Genomic DNA, 22,420 nt, shown 5'->3' with positions numbered 1-22,420 from the left:
TAATTACAACTCAAACTTATCTCCTTAATTAAGGGATAATCTCCTTAATTTAAGGCATAATTGTTGAAGGACTTCACAAAGACTTCTAACTTGAATTTTTCCAACTAATTAACTCAAGATGAATTAATTAATTATTTTTCAAGCAGCTGGTGAGACTAAATTTGAATTTAATTCTCAATTTTAATTCAAGGACAAATTAAAATTGGAATATACTGAATGTTATTTTTAACATTTCTATTTTTAGCATTTCTTGTTGCTATTTTCAACAACCAAAACCATATTTGCATGGCTACTAGTAGTTTAGTGGATACCACTTGAAGTTTTTACCTCAAGGAGGTTTCTTGCATTCTTCTTTACTAACATATCGATCAACGCTTCATTATCCATAACTTATCTCCACAAGTTTATATGTAGCATCCTTATTAGCTTCTCTAGCCATGTTGTTAACTTTACTTGGTTACATCCTCATCATGATTTTCTTATAACAATAGATTACTCTAAGTCACCAATCATGCTATATGTATACTCGTTTATGGTATGCATCCAACATGTTTGTATGCACCTAGATTATCATTTTCCTAATGCCTATCAATGCATATGCATTCTAGGTTATTCAAATTCTTGCAACTCTATCATGCCTATGCCCTTATCCATCAACATATAACAACCTTTTTAAAACTTGTGGAAAAAATTCAAAATAGAAAGAGATAAGTTGAGAGGTTCCCCCTAGTAATTATGGTTGCATTATTTGGCCATGTGCTTATTCAATTACCATTCTATCGAGTTGTTCAGGGAAATCTAGTTGTATCTTTAGAACTTTGTTAATCAAAATTCCAATGGATTTCTTCATTCACTGCATCTAGTGGTCTTGTCTCAATCACACAACTATCATGTGTCACGAACCATGGGTTATTATTTTCCCAATAATCTTGGGTCTATGCAATCTTTCTATTGTCTCCAATAATCTTTGGTTCTCATGTAGTACAACCTTACTATTGTACTCCATGCTTCCTCACTATTGTACTCCATGCATTGGAATATTTTCTTTTTTATTTACCTATCCATCACATTGATAATTATGTCTCTATGGTTCATTTCTTGGTCCATCCCACTATAGTGTTTGAACCACAATTCTAAGGACATGCCTTCTTATTCTATATCTAGCACATTTAGGTTTAGTGTTTGAAGTCTACTTTCATACTTCTTGTAATGTACCTAGTCACTTAATTCCTAATTAAGAATACATGGTAGAGAATTTTCATCTTTTTGACTTAATTTGAAGTTCTATTATGAGATTGCCATCACCTTCTTACTTTTGGAGACTGTAATATATCTATTGTTAAAATCAAAGTGTAGTTCATTGAGTTACGATCAATTGGAACATGTTCTCCCTTGGTACCCAGAATCAATCACATTATATTTAATTAAACTAGTATTTCATTATTAAATTAATATCTTTAAGCTCATATAATCATATTGATTAATAATAATTAATAATGTAATATATTTAATTAACACCATCATTAAATTGATAAATTGCCCATATGCACAAATTTCTGTTGTCCCAAAAACATTTCAATCAATCTCCTAACGTTTCACTAACGCAAGAAGAGCATCCAAAATTTATCTATGAATTTTTCACTATCCCCCTGAGTTAATTGGCCATTGGTTAAATTTGAAAAAATTACATGGTAAATCCACGTAGGGTTTTGCAAACTATACAATAAATCTAACAAGATTTGCATTAGACATCAAAGGGGATTATAACTACATCAAATTTATGAAGAGAATACACTTCACCAAGCTCCAAACTATCATTGTTTGGGTAAGGATTTGAATTAGACATCAGGGTAGTATAATTGCATCAAATTTATGAAGAACGTGTTTTGCTTCAAGCTCCAAGCTATCATTGTTTGGGTAAAACTCTTGTCTAGATATTCCCTTATTTTTCATATAGCAGAAATTCATGAATATAAGTGACTCTATGCATATAAACATTCTCAAATAAGTAATGCACTAAATAAAATTTCTCTCTTGTAGTTGGTTGTTACCATAATTTATCACTTTTATTGAAGTAAAAAAAGATTCTTACTAGCACTTACTAACCCTAGAATTTATGCAAAAATTGCTTGACACATATAAGAACTCATATAGTTTAAGTTTCAATTTCAATTCCTAGGAATAAGGAAATTTCATCCATCCATCATAAATAAACACAATTAACAAGAGTTAGCTTACCGATCATAATTTATGCACTTCGTTGCACCAAAATAGGTAGGATTGGTAGGATTCATGCGCAAATAAGCATACATACTAGGAGTTATTTCCCACCATAGTTTATGCATTCCTTAGAACAAAAATAGGGGGGGTAAAAATGTAAATGTGCAAAATTACTACTACCCACCAAAAGTAAAACATGTCCCTTAATATGACACCAATTTATTTCCATAAATCTCTTGTAAACACAAATTAATATATATTCATGCTACAACCTATCAAAATCAGACAAAAATTATATCTTGCATGAATATATACACCTAATTTTCATTATCAAATTAATCATTACAAACTTTATTTAAGATAATAATTTCAAACTAGAAACAAATTTGGGAAGGATTCTTTTCCACCCAACCATATTCTTATCTACACATCATATTTCCATAACTGGCAACCCCTTAGCCAGGCCATGATGCCACAAGGGAAAGTTATCAAATCATAGAAAAATAGGATGGATAAAGGTAATCTCCTTCACAAGAACAAAATAATTAGAGAATTTCTCTTATTGCTATGATGAGGAGCTCAGGACCAAGTGTTGTAAAATGGTCAAAAATGAAAGTGATCAGAACTGGTTTGAACCTAAACGACTGGATAGAGCTTGTCTTCCTGATTCCGGCGCCGTGAACGGTTCAAAAAATGGTTGTCGTATGAGAAAGTTATGCCAAAAACAAAATTGCCCAATAACCCTTAATTTTTGAATTTTTTCAAAAAAAAAAATAAAAAAGAATATTCCACAGAATATTCCTTGGAATATTTTGGGGAATATTTTTTGGAATATTCTAGGGAATATTCTTTTTGGGCAGCGAATCAGAAGCTGCCACATGGCAGGCCCAGAGGGTGCCACATGGCCCAAGGATGACGTCAGCAAAAGTTTATTTGGGTGCATATTAAAATTTGTTTGGAGGCTGTGAGGTTTGATCCCAAGACCTCCCGTCTAACACCCAAGCGCTTTACCATTGGGTCACAAGAACCGTTCTTGTTATATGAGCGCACTGAAGTATAGTTAATGTTTAAAACTCATTTTGGGTCGGAAATGAAGGGGGCCAGCCCCTAAGCGCCAACCCCCCATACCATGTGACCGACGACCCATGACCAGGTGCCAATCCCTTAACCGTTGGCACGAAATCCCATGCAAACAAACTGCCAAAATTTTCGGTCACATGCAGGATTTCAATGGAGTTAACTACCAAATAGCATGGCAGATGAATTTGCGGAGCACCAACATTGGCGGGCCTTCCATATTTGGCGGGCCTATCTAGCCGTAACTAAAGTTATTTGGAGTTTTTTTTGGACCAGCTGGCAGTTGGGAGTAAATGGCCATAACATTGACTAGGAAAGTCCGTTTTGGATGAATTTTTTATTTATTTTGTCTCTTCGACCTTCGGAAGCCATTGGCATAGGTTTCATAGCCATCTAAGGTCATTTGCAGGTGTTTTTGCTTCATGGAAGTTCCAGGAGCCACCAGGGCCAAATCAGGAGCTGCATTGGGAATTGTACATCCATTGAATGTGGAACGAAGGTCATTCCTAAAGGTTTTCATCATTCTAAACCTATTTCTACAGCTCTTTTTTCCTGTTGAAGCATTATTCTCACTGTTTAGCTTCAGGGAAGCTTTCAGGGCCACCAGGGCCATTTCAGTGCTTGAGCTGTTTGGGGGCTATGTTCATCCATTTTTGGTGATTCAAAAGCCTATGTCTGCTATTTTTTACCTTCTAAGTCTAATGGCAGAGGTTTCAGAACCAATTGAGGTTATCTTCACCTCGAAATTCTCCATGCAAGTTTAAAGGGCCACTAGGGCCAATTGGGGAAAGTACTGTATAAGGTACAATTTCATTGTTTAGTGTTTGGAAAAGAGAATGTTTAGCTAATTCCTATCTTCTGATTCTGTATTTACAGTCAGATCTGTCCTTTGAGACACCCATATTCTTGTATTAACCTTTGTATCATTTTTAATACAAGAGGACAAGCCTAGTTGGAGAGGCTTGGTCCAACAGATGTAGCCCAGAAGGGGTGAACTACTTTATCATTTTGATGTCTTTATTTGCTGAAGATGGTATGCTAAACAAAACTGATATAAATTATTAAACAGCAAATGTTCATAACTTGCATACACACATAATCACCTATTCAGCTACAAAAAGTTATTTGTCTTATTCCGCAAGACATCAAATTTCAAGTATGTGTATGTCAAAGACTTCTAAGTGTTTACTTTGTTATTTCTTTATGCAGAGCCTGTAGAGGGCCAGGTAGCCTCTGGAACTCATCCTCTCTTTAGAGGTGACATGTCCGGTGAATGCCCCTACAATCTATCTCTGTATAAGAAATAATAATTTCTCACATTTTTATAGGTCACTTGGAGTGTATAGCTCACATTTGCAATTATTGGAAATGGATACCTTGCACCCTTAAACAAGTACATTCCATTTTCAGATCAGATGGTATCAGAGCATAGGTTTGCTTGATTGCTTGAAAGGTGTCTTAAGCAGTGTTGAAGATTGACTACTTTATTATTCTGCAAATTACTGGTTGTTTGAGTTTGCTGAAGCTCTTTGGTTCATTTTTATAATGACAACTTCCATAAGTGAGTTCTCAAAATCGTCCTCCTTCACAAGATTTTTTGATGAAGGCTTGAAGCAAGAATTTTTCATCATGATGAATATGGTGAGAGAAATGTATGAGGATGAAAGAAATAGCTCTAGACTTCAAGAGCAGTTGAATTCCATGAGGGAAGAGAAGCAGTTGCTTTCTGACCAATTGCAGGAAATGGAAGGCCAACTTCATATTGCAAACATGAATTTGGAAAGGATGCATGAGTTGGAGACACAACTCCTTGTTGCCAAAGAAGCCTTAGCCAAGTATCAGCTTGAAGAAGAGGTAAACAATTCTAGTTTATCTTCAAATTCTTATAAGAATGTTTATGTTGGTTCTTTTGACAAACATACCAGAGGCATAGGGTCCAAGTTGATGTCCAAAATGGGATATGAAGGAAAAGGATTGGGCAAACATGCAAAGGGTATAGTTGAGCCAATAATGGTTGAGGTAAGGCCTAAGAATTTGGGTCTTGGCTATGGACAATCTTGTGGAGAAAGTTCCAAAGTAGCCATGAAGGCAATTGAAACAGTTCCTAGAAGGAGTTTCATTTCAAGTTCCCTACCTCAAGTTGGTAAAGATTTCATTCTTGGGGAATGCAATAGTTTGAAACATACCTTGCAAGAAGAAGGTGTGCATAAGCATGCACTTGAACAAGAGAATTTTGAAAGCTCTAAAGCCATTGAAGGGATTGATGGTGTTCCAAAAGGAGATTCTTCTTCATTCGATTCACCTCCTCATGAAGACCGTAATGAAGGTGAAAGAGAAAGGTATAAATCTGATTTCCATCATACTTCCTTTGATCATGTAAAGCATGGAAAATTTCCACACAAGCATTGGAAAAGAATTGCATGTTCTTTTTGTGGTTTGTTTAACCATAGTGTTTCTAGATGTTGGAAAAGAATGGCAACATACAGGAAAATTTTGAAGGAAAGGAGGCAAGAAGCCAAAGTTCCATTGAAAAATGAAAATCATGCTGTCAAGAAGATGAACATGTGTTGCACTTATTGCCATAAGCATGGACATACTGTTGAAAGGTGTTGGACTCTGAATCCAACAATGCTTCCATGAAAGTTGAAGAAATTGGAGAAAGAGTATGGAAAGAATGGGAAGGAAGTTTCCATCATTGATATGTGTCAGGATGATACACATGTTGATATCAATGTGCAGTTAAAGGAAGCGCCTTTGAAATGGATTGGTAAGAAATGGTTAGAATTCTTATCCAATTAAAGTTGCATGTCTTTTGATTGAATGCATTTCTTTGTTAAGGGAATGCAAGTTGCAGGATGGAAAAGCTGAGTATGAGACTCACTTTATCACAACGAAAGTTATATTCATTTCATCTTTGAAAGTACATGTACATGTGATTGAGGATCTTGTACTTATGATTTTACTTAAGAGAAAGTTGAAGGATAAACTGCATGCATGAGAATCAGATGCATGAGCACAGGGATCATGATGATTTCCTTGTATTTTAAACATGTATGTGTGATTAACTTGAAGGGTTGATTACTTTGTTTTTAACCATGCATGTAATGTAATATTGACTTGGAAAAAGTTAATTTTATCTCCAAGATTGTAAAGAGGAGAAATGATGAGGTGTTTCATCTTTTTAAAAGCCTTCTCATTTAGGAGGCAGCTCTTCTTCTGGAGCGAAGGTGCCATGGATGGGCATCATGACAGCTGGAAAGCCCACATGTTCAGGGGGATATTTCAGCTCATATATCAACAAGTTTCATTGCTGGTTCCTGCAATTTCAGATTTGTCTGGCGAAAGAACTTGGTCGGGATTCGACGAGTACTTGGCTTATGCAGTGAAAAGTTGCCATGACGACAGTTGGCAAGACAGGACATTTTGGCATCAGTATGCTCTTTTGGCTGAATGGAAGAGGATATTTCTGTTCCTCAAGTGCTGTACAATTTAGTTCAGAGATTCAGTAAGCTTTTGGGGACCAAAAGCCTTCTCATTTGGGAGGTGTGATCAGGAGCTCAGGACCAAGTGTCGTAAAATGGTCAAAATGAAAGTTCTCAGAACTAGTTTGAACCTAAACGACTGGATAGAGATGGTCTTCCTGATTCTGACGCTGTGAACGGTTCGAAAAACGGTTGCCGTATGAGAAAGTTATGCCAAAAACAAAATTGCCCAATAACCCTTAACTTTTGAATTTTTTCAAAAAAAAATTAAAAAAGAATATTCCAAAGAATATTTATTTTTGGCAGCGAATCGGACGCTGCCACGTGGCAGGCCCGAAGGGCGCCATGTGGCCCAAGGATGACGTCAGCAAAATTTTATTTGGGCACATGTTAAAATTTGTTTGGAGGCGGTGAGGTTTGATCCCAAGACCTCCCGTCTCACACCCAAGCGCTTTACTGTTGGGTCACAAGAACCGTTCTTGTTATATGAGCGCACTGAAGTATAGTTAATGTTTAAAACTCATTTTGGGCGGGAAATGAAGGGGGCCAGCCCCTAAGCGCCAGCCCCCCATACCATGTGACCGGCGACCCATGACCAGGTGCCAATCCCTTAACCGTTGGCACGGAATCCCATGCAAACAAACCGCCCAAATTTTCGGTCACATGCGGGATTTAATGGAGTTAACTGCCAGATAGCATGGCAGTCTGGCCATAACTAAAGTTATCTGGAGTTTTTTTGGACCAACTCGCAGTTGGGAGTAAATGGCCATAACTTTGGCTAGGAAAGTCTGTTTTGGACGAATTTTTTTTTTTTATTTTGGGTCTCTTTGACCTTCTGAAGCCATTGGCACAGGTTTCATAGCCATCTGAGGTCATTTGCAGGTGTTTTTGCTTCGTGGAAGTTCCAGGAGCCACTAGGGCCAAATTAGTTTGGGAGCTGCATTGGGAATTGTACAACCATTGAATGTGGAAAAAAGGTCATTCCTGAAGGTTTTCAGCATTCTGAACCTATTTCTACAACTCTTTTTGTCTGTTGAGACATTCTTCTCACTGTTTAGCTTCAGGGAAGCTTTCAGGGCCACTAGGGCCATTTCAGTGCTTGAGCTGTTTGGGGGCTATGTTCATCTATTTTTGGTGATTCAAAAGCCTATGCCTGCTATTTTCGACCTTCTGAGTCTAATGGCAGAGGTTTCAGAACCAATTGAGGTCATCTTCACCTCGAAATTCTCCATGAAAGTTTAAAGGGCCACTAGGGCCAATTGGGGAAAGTATTGTATAAGGTACAATTTCACTGTTTAGTGTTTGGAAAAGAGCATGTTTAGCTAATTCCTATTTTCTGATTATGTATTTACAGTTAGATCTGTCATTTGAGACACCCATATTCTTGTATTAACCTTTGTATCATTTTTAATACACGAGGACAAGCCTAGTTGGAGAGGCTTGGTCCAGCAGATGTAGCCCAGAAGGGGTGAACTGCTTTATCATTTTGATGTCTTTATTTGCTGAAGATGATATGCTAAACAAAACTGATATAAAGTATTAAACAACAAATATACATAACTTGCATACACACATAATCACCTATTCAGCTGCAGAAAGTTATTTGTCTTATTCCGCAAGACGTCAAATTTCAAGTATGTGTATGTCAAAGACTTCTAAGTGTTTACTTTGTTATTTCTTTAGGCAGAGCCTATAGAGGGCCAGGTAGCCTCTGGAACTCATCCTCTCTTTAGAGGTGACATGTCCAGTGAATGCCCCTACGGTCTATCTCTGTATAAGAAATAATAAGTTTTCACATTTTTAGAGGTCACTTGGAGTGTATAGCTCACATTTGCAATTATGGGAAATGGATACCTTGCACCCTTAAACAAGTACATTCCATTTTCAGATCATGCTAGGCCTAGGGTCTCAACAAGTATTAGACGCCTTTTAGCTAGCCAACTTGGAAATATAATAATCCTTTCACTTCTCTTTAATTTTCAAACAATTTAGTTGTCCATTTCTTATCATAATGACCCATTATGTTTCAATTCATAATCCCCAATACTCAACTAAACTCCACAATCCTTTGGTGAGTAATGAACATGCAAACTTAATTTCTAGAGAGTCCTAAATACATCAACAATGTTCTAATCCATGATTGACACTTTTTTGGTCATATTTGGTCACCCAAAGGTCAATATAAGCACCCAGAATTCTTCAACTATCATAACACTTGGGATTGGTAGCATTCTACTTGTGAGTTTCACTACTCAAACACCTGTGTGTCTCTTCTCTGTGTGGGTGTCTCTTTGTGTGCGTGAAGGAATGAAAATTCCTCTCTAAATGAATGTTTCATGCTCTTTTCCAATTGGGATTGGTAGCATTCTACTCGTGAGTTTCACTACTCAAGCATCTGTGTGTCTCTTCTCTCATGTTCTTTCCACTTGGGATTGGTAGCATTCTACTTGTGAATTTCACTACTCAAGCATTTGTGTGTCTCTTCTCTCTATGGATGTCTCTCTATGTGCGTGAAGGAATGAAAATTCCTCTCTAAATGAATGTTTCATGCTCTTTTCCACTTGGGATTGGTAGCATTCTACTTGTGAGTTTCACTACTCAAGCACTTGTGTGTCTCTTCTCTCTGTGGGTGTCTCTCTATGTGCATGAAGGAATGAAAATTCCTCTCTGAATGAATGTTTCAAGTTATGGTCACACTAACAAATAGCCATACAATTGAGATAAAAATATTCAAGACAATAGAGATCATTTTTTATGATTTGTGAATGCCCTCTATTTCCTCTCATCTATGATATGGATTTTTATCATGTTTTCCTTCAACTATCCAAAATGTATAGTTAAAAATTAAGGAACAATATGGATGGATAGTTGAGTCAATTAGGTAGTGGAGAAATTACATCTCTCCTATACTAAAAAGGTAAATTATTATTTTTTTTATATATTTTTAATTACTCTCTATATAAAGTTGATGTAAATTTTAGTTAAAAATTGAAATATTTCATTTATGGCTAACATTTTTCCTTTTTAGTTATTACTATTTTTTATTATATTAATATAAGTATTATTTTATTATTTTTAAATGTAAAATTATGCTATAATATCTGTCTCATCCTAAAATATAAAGTGCTTTTAGATATAATTAATTATAAATTTAAACATTGATATAGATAAATTATATTTAAGTATTAAATATAAATAAGTTAAAATTTTCTTTTCAATTGAAATAATTTAAATTTAAATTAGATCAGTTACTAATACATAAAATATAACTATTACACAAATACAATTAACTAACAAGTTACACTACATTTAAAAAAACTTAAATCACACAATTAAAAAAACTAAAAGTTGTTTAAAATCCTTTGACATAATAAAATAAAATAATTTAAAAAACTCATATCCATTTAATATATGGAATATGCAATATCTATTTAATTTAGAGAATAAAACCTGCAATGGAGATAAGAAGTCCATTACTCTGTCCGCTCCATGCCCATTTGATTTGCAGAATCTGTATTTGAGATAAGAAGCCCAATGCATTGTGATGTGAGTCTTTGTACTTTTACTTATTTATTTATGTGTATTGACAATCTTGAAAACCTTTTCTTTTATATTGTCACTCTGAAGTATATGGGAGTAACATGAATGACACAATTTATTTAATAAAGTTAAACTACAAGTGTAACAAATGTACATTTGTCTATTGGGCTTGAATTTGAATATGAAGGCCAGTCTGTTAGTTTGGGTGAAATTGTTTTATGCTTAATATTATTTTTTGAAGTGTACACAAGTATTTAAAGTTCTTTTTTTGTTGTTCAGTGTCACTTTAAAGTTTTGTGCAAGATTTTTGCAATTAAAGTATACATATTTGTGTTTCATGCAAATGGATAAAGAAAATGATTCTACCAGAAGTCCAATGATTTAGAAAGAGAACCTGAAAAATTTGGAATACCATTCTAAAAAATAGAATTATAAGATGAAAATGACAAATTTATCCAATGCAATAAATTTGGTCCTCTAGAAAAGAGGAATTCAATGCAATAATTATCTCTATCAAATGAGTTGTCCAAACTGCAATTTGGTCCTAGTTACCAATTTTATGACATGTGTTAGGAACCATGGGATATTTTTTTTCTAAGAATCTTGGGTCTATGCAATCTTTCCTTTGTATCCAATCATCTTGGTTCCCATGTAGTACAACAATACTATTGTATTCCACATTACTATTATATTCCATGCTTCCTTACTATTGCACTTCATGCTTTGGAATCTTTTCTTTGTTATTTACCTATTCATTGCTTTGACAATTCTGTCTCTTTGGTTTATTTCTTGGCTCATCCAACTGTAATGTTTGAACACAATTCTAACATATCTAATCCCTTAATTCCTAATAAGAATATAGGGTAGAGAAGTTTCATATTTCCAATTAAGCTCTATTATAAGATTGTCATCATCTTGGCTCTATTATAAGATTGTCATCATCTTTTGCTGCTTTTTGAAACTGCCATCTAACATTTATTAAAATAGAAGTGTGGATCATTGACTTATGATCATTTGAGCATTGTTTCCCTTGGCACCTAAAATCAATTGCATTACATTTAATTAAGCTAGTTTTTAATTATCAAATTAATATGTTTAATTGCATATAATGATATTGATTAATAATAGTTGATAATACAATACATTTAATTAAGACTATCATTATGTTGATAAGTTACTCATTTGCACCATTTCTAAAGTCCCAAAGGTTCCTTAGACCATTGCTTAAATCCATAAATTTACCAACCCAAAACATTTAATGTCGAGCAGGCTGAACCCGCCAAAACCCAGAATCCTTCCTACAGTGTATATGTAAATACATCTCCATAATTGCCCAACATTTCTTTTAACACACAGCTTACAATTCCATATCTTTTCACTCTAATGATGGACGTATCGTTCGTCATTCAAACTCCAGTCTCCAATTAACTTCTGCGCTATCTCTCCTTAACTTCGGCGCCACTACTTAGACCAGATGCAATCGAATTAAGTTTCGATCGCTGCTTCCTCTAAGAGGTAATTACCAACGGATTCAAATTCAATCCCTCCTCAAGATTATACCGTGTTCTACCATCAGATATTCAACTGGATAATAAAAAAACTCATGGATCGGATTAATCAATAAGTCGATTAATGGAATTCTATTCAATTCAGAATTCCCATTGCTTTTACGTTGAATATGCTCCTGTAAATGCTGTCTCTCAATTCCACTCTGTCGCTCCTGCAAACACTGTCTTTCCTCCCGTCCAATTTAATGAATCCAATTCATAACGCAATACAGATCTGGTTGATTCGACGCCTGACTACATATGCAAATTGGCAATCGGCAAAGCAGTTCAACTGTGGGTCGCTTCCACAGCTCCGATGCGATGCCTATCCCTATACTCCGATGCGATGGAAATCGGAAATCTGATGCGATGCCAATCTCCACTGCTCCGATGCAATTCAATCGGAATCGCTAATCGCCGAATTGAATGTCACAAATGTACACAGATCAATAGTTCCGATCCGATTCACTTGCCACAGTTCCGATCCGATTCAATCGGAAATCGGAGATCGGCACATCCCAAAATTGCCTCCCTTTAACTATCGCAATGTCCACCTGACCCGATTCCGTTTCAAAACAACTTATAATTCTCCACGTCCGAAATTCATAATGCGCCCTCCAAGTTTGATCAACACTACCATACTTCAAAAGCCAGTTACTAACAACATACCTCCCAAGAATTCACAGCGTTTTCTCTGCATTCGACTTTACTCGGTCTCCAAACTCCGCCTTTTAATTACATGCCTTTACCATTTAACTCTGCGTTCCATTAACGCTTCTCCTTGTACTTTCTCCTGTTGTGACTATAGCATTACAATGCTGTATATACAATCTGTGATTCAACCTCACAGTGTTTGGATTCCAATACATATAACACCTGTACAATCCTCAATATAAACCAAAACATACTTCCAAATAAATTACAACGCAAGCGCTGGCTTGGTTATTGATTTATTGCCACAGCTCAACCGATTTCAACTTTAACCCAGCATTCTAACACAACATATTCTGACATAGAATAATGAAATCCAAAGAGCGGAACCTAATATACTGGCTCAACATAAAACCGCAGACCCAACGCATTTAAAAGTAGCTATTCACACAATATTCATACCCAACTCAGCGCCTTCGACATTCAATTTGTTTTGTATTGTGTTTCTTTTAACAAAATTGGCATTGAACATTCAAATCGAACTGTGAATCCCATACAAAACTCGATTCATTCAATTGCCTTTGAATTCATAAACACATCCAATTCAACTACGCATAATTCAATTCTCAGTTTCAGAATCTAACAAGAAATTTCCCAATCAACCATTATATATAATCCAAAACAAAACAAACTTACTTACAAACTTTTGTTTGGCCAGATATTTGAGATCGATGGCCCTCTAATCTGAGCTTTTCGCTCTACATAAAAACCTCTCTCTTCTCTACTTTTTCTGAAAGACACAATTTATACAAAATAAATGGTTTCAGGAACCAATTCTGATTCTCAACCAGAAATCTCACAACATCTCCTAAAAAATCTCTTCAAACCCATTCTTTTTTAAACCAACGCTAAATCGAACTTTTAAAATTCTATTCTAGCGAAATAAATCTAACTATTTGCCCTGAATCACTCAGCCACATATACCCTTTTTTCCTATTTAACAATAAATAAACACTCTCATATATTTAAACAGATAAAATTAATTAAATTATTGTCTTCCAACCCCTTGTTAATCACAACATGTGATCATGCTATCACATTGCTGACTAGGCCTGAATGCTCCTACATCAACATTCTACCCCCACAGGATCAATCTCCACGAATGAGCATCCAAAAATTACCAACCCAAAACATTTTAGAGCGAATGTAGCTAATCTTGTAGCTTTTCACTATTCCCTATAAGCTCATTGGCCATTGGTTAAATTTGAAAATTTTACATGGTAGATCCTCTTAGGTTTTTGCAAACTCTACAAAAGTCTAAGAGGACTTGCATTTGACATTAGAGGGGATTATAACTGGATCAAATTGATGAAGAAGAAACACTGCACCAAGCTCTAAATTATCATTGTTTGGTAAATACTTGCCTTTGACATTAGAGGGGATTATAACTTCATCAAATTTATGAAGTGCATCCTCTGCTTCAAGCTCCAAACTATCATTGTTTGGCTAAAAACTCTTGCCTAGATATTCTATCATTGTTTGGGTAAAAGCTCTTGCCTAGATATTCCCATGTTTTTCATATAGGAGAAATTCACGAGTCTAAGTGACTATATAGATATAAACATTCTCAGATAAAAAATGTGACTCTTGCAATTCATTGTTACATAATTTATCATATTTACTCAAGTAAAACACAATTCTTACTAACACTTACTAACCCTATAATTTATGCAAATTTTGCTTCATGCACATAAGAACTCACTCATATAGTTTAAGTTTCAACCCTATATTAAGAATGGAATAAATTACAAATATAAGAAAAATATTAATTTAAATTACCTTTTTTTTTTTTTTTTTTTTTTTGCATGAAATTATGCTATTTAATATGTACATTGAAATATTTTATTAGTATAGTTTCAACCCTATATTAAGAATGGAATAAATTACAAATATAAGAAAAATATTAATTTAAATTACTTTTTTTTTTTTTTTTTGCATGAAATTATCCTATTTAATATGTACATTGAAATATTTTATTAGTATATTTTTGTTTTAAATATTACTTGTCAACTGAACATGGAGTGACACCAAGAGGTATTTTACAACAAATGATACTCTTGCATTGATATCAAAAGAAACATGCATGCTATTTTTGAGAATGATTATCAAACCACAAAATGTTAAATTAAGTGGTGAAAGAATTACATCTCTCTCATACTAAAAAGTGAGTTAATTGTTTTTCACTTACAATTACTTTACTTATCTATATAAAATTGATATAAAATTTAAATAAAAATTGAAGTATTTTATTTATTACGAACATAGTTTATTTAATACACTTACTATTTTATTATTTGTAAATGTAATGTTAGTGACAACATTTACATTACATTGTTCTTCAGAGAGTGTTTTCGGGCAAGTAACTATAAATTGAATATTGAATATAGATACAATAAAAAGTTTTTTTTTAGTTTTTTTTAATGGGAATGAGGATGTTTGAAAAATCTACTAATCACATTGATTGTGAATATTGCACTAGATACAACTATTACATAAATGTTATTAACCTTCAGATTCAGATTATGATATGTTTCTGAGATGAGAAACCCAATACATTGTGATGTTAGTATTTGTACTTTTACTGATTGTGAATATTGCACTAGATACAACTATTACATAAATGTTATTAACCTTCAGATTCAGATTATGATATGTTTCTGAGATGAGAAACCCAATACATTGTGATGTTAGTATTTGTACTTTTACTGATTATTGTATGTTGTCTGGCCGTGAAAACAGAGCTTGTTATTTCAAAGCACCTAGCTTTATCGTCAACTGTTTTATTGATTAAAAAAACTGGTTGAAAATAAATAGCCTGGCAATGAACATTAAATGAGCGGGGCAAAGTCATCCATCAGCATCGAAATGGAAAGGGATCAGAATGTACCACAGAAATTCATTGACATCATTAGCTGCGACTTCACATATGATCCAGTCAGGCTACCGCTTCAGCAAGATCCTACCAAATCTCTCTATGATAGAAAAACCCTTGAGACCATCTGGGAAACCAGACATCAAGCGCAGAACCCCTTTACCAGAAACTGGTTTGACATAAAAAGTGTTGTTCCACAGATAGAATTGAGGCAGGAAATGGAACAGTACATTCAACTCAACAAATTTCCAGCAGATGCAGAGTTGGAAGTAATTGCAGAGTATGCTGTAATTCTGGATGACGAGCGAATGCAGCGATATTTGAAAGCGTGCATTTGTGATTCACAAATGTTGATAACAGAACAGCTCTGGAAGAAAATCAATTTGGTGCGCTTGTGTTGTCAGTTCAATCCCGAGAACATTAAAACTTTCAGAAGGCTAAATGGGTACAAATATCTAGAGACTGTGATATGGGAAGCCTACTTAGAGGTTCTCACAGAGAAGGCAGATGAAGGTGTCTGTAATATTTGTAGAGAACTTGTGAGGCTGGTTGATGTGATTGGCCTCACATCCTCTGACATGGTTGGAGAAAATGCTATCGGATTTCACGTTATAATGGCACTAATTCCCATTATCCACCATGTCTTCTTTCATACCCACGGCTATATGAAAATCGATACACTCGTGCTGCGAGTAGTCTCTGTAATTTTTGATACTCTGGCTGCTGAGACATTTCAGGTCCTTGGGGATGTTATTTATTCAGAGTATCTAAAGACAGTGGGGGTTGCCACCGCCCTGGTTAAGTTTATTGAACCGAATGCAAGAGATATCAGTAGTGAAGATCTGAATCACGGACTTGCTATTCTGAGAAGGGCCTGGATCAAGGACCACGACTTATTGACATGTTTTTTTGGGCATCACTGGGATGTATTGGTCAATGGTCTAATGGTTTGCATAGCAAGAGAGATTGAGGGGTGGGATGATGATGCCCCTGGTATTTCAGAGGGGCAACTGCATGAAGCAGAACAACAGGCAGGACACAATTGCTTGGCTCTTGAAAAGGGTCTTTCGCTGCTGAAAGACATACTTATTGATGAAAGATATGCTTCTGGTCTCAGAGTTGTGGATATATTAGACTACATTATTGGTATGTTTAAACGTTTTTCTGAGAATGAAAGTATGGGTGATCCACAGCTTAAAGTATTTCATGGTCAGAAAAGAAGGAAAGGATCAGAGGATGTTCACTTCAGAATCGCTCAGCTTGGATTGGAAATGAGTGAAGCCTTGCTGAAAAGTGGAGGACCACAACTCCATGTTGAAGTTCTCCATAAATTCTTGAAATCTTGAGAACCTATTCTTTTCTATTGTCACTCTGAGGTATATGTGAGTAATTTGTAAGGTGACTGACACAATTTATTTAATAATGTTAAACTACAGGTGCAACAATTTATTTAATTGGCTTGAATTTGACTATGAAGGTCAGTCTGTTAAACAATTTATTTAATTGGCTTGAATTTGAATATTAAGGTCAGTCTGTTAGTCTGGGTGAAATTGTTTTATTGTTATATTATTTCTAGAATTGTACACAAGTTGTTAAAGTTCTATCTCTATTGTTCAGTGTTATCTTAAAGTTTTCTGCAAGATTTCTGTGTTCCATACAAATTGACAAATAACAGGAGGACTCTACCAGAAAGCGAACCTGAAAATCCAGAGGAACCGAAAGAGAAATGAACAGAGCCAACCAAATCTGGATTACGATTCTAAAGAAAAGAATTATAAGACGGGGAACTTCAATTCTGCATTATCTAGTGATTAATCAGACAATAGACATTGTGTTGGCAATCATGTGAATATTGCTCAAGAGATAAAGGGGGTGATTTTTTAAAATAGGAATATTCTTAAATTTGCTGTTTCAATATTTTGTTAATATTCTGTTTCTGTTTCTGTTACTGTTACTGTTACTGTTACTGTTACTGTTATTGTTACTGTTATTGTTATATATATATATATAATTCCTAAAAATGTATGTATTGTATTCTTTTGCATTTTGCAGAGAGGATTAGAGTTTTTATATTTTAATACCGCGACTAGATTGAGTATTTAAATTAATTATTATTTAATAGGAAAGTTATAATTAAATATGGAAGCTTGTCAATTAGTTCAATATGGAATCTGATAACATTTCTCAATGAAAGTTATACTTCAGCTTAATATGGAGGTTAGTAGATTTGGAGAAAATTTTGGATATTAAGATTTAATAGTTTATTACACTTCATATAAAATTAATATAATGTAAAAATTGGGATATTAAAGCTTAGCAACCAAAATGAGTGTATTCTTAAATACCAAAATGGAAGGAATTGGGATACTAAGACAGAACAATACTAATATAATGCAGGAATTAGGATATTAAGGCTAAACAAGTAAAATGGGTGTATTCTTAAATACCAAAGAGGCAATTTGTAAAGGATGGGTGGGATGATACTATTAGGAGCCGAAGCTGAGATTTGAATTAGGTTGAAGGAAGATTGACCCTTGTTGACTTGGTTGATCTTTGACCTACTGGGAAGAGATTCTTGGACGATTGACTTGGTGCTAGGAGTAGGTCTTGAATTTGGTATTTGGGTCTTGGTTTGTTCATTTGAAGCTTATTTTATAAGAAGAGAAGAGAATAGATTATTTCTGGGTTTTCCCTTTAGAGGGGTTTTGTCCTTGCTTGGAGCCTACTTCTTGTGCCTATTGTCTTTATTGTTTTTTCTCTTGATAATTGTTGGATGAAAAGATCTAATAAAAAAAACATAAGAATATAACTAAATTTCACAAGTAATTATTAAGGTTAAGGAAAATTGGTTTAAATAGATTCCCCACTGGATTCTCCAACATGGTATCAGAGCTAAGGTGAAGAAAGAGAAGGCAACTGGAAGATCATCTTGTTGACATAAGAAGGGATTGCTTGTCAAGGAGAACCATTTGGACACAAGAAAGAAATAAAAATACCTATTGACCTGGAAGGAAGATCACTACATTAAGATCTTATTGAAGACCTTGTCATCTTAAGAAGGATCAAGCTCTTATTGAATGAAGGAAGGATAAGCCATCATTGAAAGCCCTCTAGTACACTCCAATCATCTTGAAGAAAAGGAAGCATCAAAGAATCTTGGGATCATAATACACTCTTTGAAGTTGCTTGAAGACACTAGTGAAGGCATCTTAGAATTCACCATTCTAGGGCATCTTTGAAGTCTCTTTAAAGGTCGAAAGCATCAAGATTGTTCAAGGCATCAAGGGCTCTTGGTTGACAAGTAAGTGTCATATTGTCTTCTATATCTCAATCTACATATCATATGGCTACATTTTGCACGGAAAGTAATAAGCTCATTGGATCAACAAACTTCCTAGCATGGAATAAGAGGATTGATTTGGTGCTCACAAAAAATGAAGTCATGGAATATGTTCTTGGTGAAGTTGCAGACAAAGAAAAGACTCAAGAGTTAGAAAAATAAAAAAAGGGAGAAGCGAGAGCACAAAGGATCATTATTGAATCCATAAGGGATCATCTTGTTCCCTTTGTTGTTGATTTGAAGACATCCAAAGCTATCTATGATAAGTTGGTGAAATTGTACTCTGCAAGTACAGTAGGTCAAAAAATATCCTTGAGGAATCAAATATATAGAATAAGGAAGCCAAAGGATGAATATATGGCCACTGATCTTTTGAAGATCTCACAAATAAGGGACCAATTGCAAGGGATTGGGGAATTTGTTTCCGATTCAGAAATCACTACTTGAGTATTAAATGATTTGCCACCTAATTGGAGCAGTTTTGCAACTAGTGTCTACTTAGGAAAGGATACTATTCCCTTTGATGAATGATGGGATCAATGTATCTTGGAAGAAACTAGGATAAAGGCAAAAGATGACACTGAATCAAATGAGAAGTCTCAATCTTTTTTTGTTAAATCCAAGAAGAAGAAGAAAGGGAAGTTTGGAAAGTCCAAAGGAAAACCAAATATGTCTAAGATTCGATGATTTGATTGCAATGAGTATGGACATTTTAAAAGGGATTGTCCAAACAAGAAGAAGAACAAAAGGAAGGAAAGAAGAGAAGCTCGCATAGCTAAGGAAAAGGGAGAACCTAAGAAGAAACCAAAAGGAAAATATCCCAACGATATTTACTATTGAAGAAAGCTCCATCTTTATCAGGTTCACTATGCAATTTGTCTTTCTTTTATTAGAAAGTGGAAAGTGAATAACATGCACTATTGCATTCTTTAGAAAAGTTGTGATTTTTGTAAAAACATGGCATCATAGAAGGAAATATATGATAGTAGAAGAATTGGAGTACATAATCAAGTTTCTTTGGTAGGAATCATATAGCTTTTAAGAATGAGAATATTGGGACCATATTGCATATTATTGTTCATCCAAGCATTTTCTAACATAATGTTAGAGGTAGTCATTTTGCAAAAATGATCATTAAAGATACTCCTGTAAGAACCATCACTTAGGGATTTTCTTGGAAGAAGCATTATGACTGGTATATATTCCATCTCATATGGAAACAATTAATCTTGAAGGATTAAGGCATGCAGATGGTAAAATGACAGTTCGAAAGGAAAAATTGAAGTCTTTCTACTCTAAAAGGAAAGCTTATCTTCAAAAGTTTGGAGGAGAGCTCAAAGGATAGCTAGATGAGGGTATGGAAGCAAAAGTATGCATGTTTTTAATTAACACTTCTCTGGAAGGTATAATTCATATCTACAAGAGTCTTGCAGAAAGGGTTGGTTATAAGAATGTGCTCGATAAGTCTTCCATATGGTACTCAATGCTTGAAAGAAGTTTGGTATTCTTTTGAATGGCTAAGGATCGCGACTCTTCCACGAGATAACATGTCATAAACACAATGGTATTGATCAACATCAATTATGGTGTATAGAAGAAAGAAAGAGAGTTAATAATAACAACTCCAAGGAAGATATTTTAGCTTACCAATCAATTCAATCCATGGGAACCTCGATTAAAAGTGAATGCATGGAGAAGGATTCTTGTACAATATGGAGATGAATCATGCATAAGGATGTTGATCTAAAAGGATACAAATAAGCAAATACTTTGATGAAAGGGCCATCGCGATAAGGTAATTCTAATATTAATATTTTGGTATTGGTTATCTGGTTGATATATAGTTTTGCTACCTGGAAGAATACCGCAAAAATGCATAATGGCAGTTGAGGAAAGTTCAATTGTTGGTGTTAAACTCAACTCAAAGAACATATGGATTGAGTAAATGGTTTTGGTAATCCTTAAAGGATTATGTAGTCAATATTTTTACATAATCATCTTAGGATTGAAAGGTATCAGTTTAAGAGGATAACCTAATGTTCATGTTCTAATAACAATGAAGATCACTTTCATGTTTATAGGGAGCTATGATTAACTTTATTTTGACAAGGCTCAATATAATTCCTGTATTCATAATGTCTAGAGGAAAGTGATATCAAACATTGATGGCTTGAACCCTATCACAAGATTAAAGGAAGAGGATGGATCCATAATATCCAGGAATGTACAAGCTCGATATGATGAGATGCAAATAAATAAGGAGCCATGAAACTACTACATGAAGATCTCCATGAAGAACTAGTAGTTGGTATATCTATGAAGATAAGCAAAAGAAATTGTGGTTATGACTTCCCAATTAAAAGGAAGTAAGGAATTTCCTCTATATTTCAGAGGAAGTAAGAATTCTCCTTAAATAATTGAAAAAGGAGCAAGGATCTATTCCCTAATCAAAAGGGAATAAGGATATCCTCTCTAGGTTGAGAGGGATTGATGTTAAAAACATCATATTTTCCATGTGTCATGCACTTGACTAGGACTAACAATTGTAAGTCTTAGTGAAGGCACTATCAATGAGAATGGAGGATTGGATGAGCATCTAAGATTGATACTCCTTGAGGATAAATAATCCAAGATAGGAAGTATTCTTGTTGAACATCACTCTTTGAGGATTGGACAGGTTTCCAAGATAAGAGTGGTTGAGAAGGACTGGTATTATTTGAGGATTGGGAATCCATGATAAGAATATTCCTAAAAGGACATACCCAGTGAACATACAGATGGGGTATGCACCTTGAGAGGTAGTCGAGTATCTCACATAAATCCTCCCAACATTATGCTCTAATATAAGAAGAGATTTCCAGTTAAGAACTTACTATGTTGACAATGTTGGTTATGATGTTGATGCTTAAATATGGATTACCAATCTGACTCTTCCTACGAGAACTCTTCAATTTAATAATATCCTTGAATGGATTGACAATTATGAATCCCTCCTTAGTTAAGAGGGAGTGTTGGAAAATGTAAATGGTTTCGATCTTCATAACTATCATTGTACTCATGTCATTATGTATATCTTATGTAACAAGCAAAAGAAGAAATAATTTTTTATTTTATTTTCAAGCATGGGTTTCATGCTTCCTTTGATTAGTCAACTATGTTAAGAATGTTCTTCATGCTTCTAGGTTTTTTCATGTCATAAGGATTATTGTCATGAGTCAAGAGAGTCAATACCATTTGTATAAGAACCTATTGGGAAATTTGTATCTTTTAAAAGAATTTATTTTAAATCTAGAAAGTCAAAATAAGCCTCAAGCACAAGTTGGCCCTATCAATAACAAGTCAACCTAGAAGAGGTTATTCGATCTCATGAAAAGCATATATATAGAAGCAACTTCAACCTCATTTGACACACATTCAATATACACAAGAGACAAGTTTAATCTGAAGCAAGGAGTAAAAAGGAAGCAAGAGTGAAGGTCAAGGAAGTAATAAGAAATCAATAATAGGAAGAAAGATATGATTTTGAGCCTTATTCTCTCATATGTGTGAAGGAATTAGGGTTTCTGTAGATATTGTAGGGCTAAGAGTTGCAGGTCGAGACTGCAAATCCGAGTTAGGGTTCAAAGTTGAG

This window comes from Pinus tabuliformis, chromosome 6 (assembly GCF_031772625.1).
Source record: "Pinus tabuliformis cultivar Carrire ecotype Pingquan chromosome 6, CPIR1, whole genome shotgun sequence".
In the NCBI taxonomy this organism is placed as follows: Eukaryota; Viridiplantae; Streptophyta; class Pinopsida; order Pinales; family Pinaceae; genus Pinus; species Pinus tabuliformis.
This window is presented reverse-complemented; position numbering follows the sequence as displayed.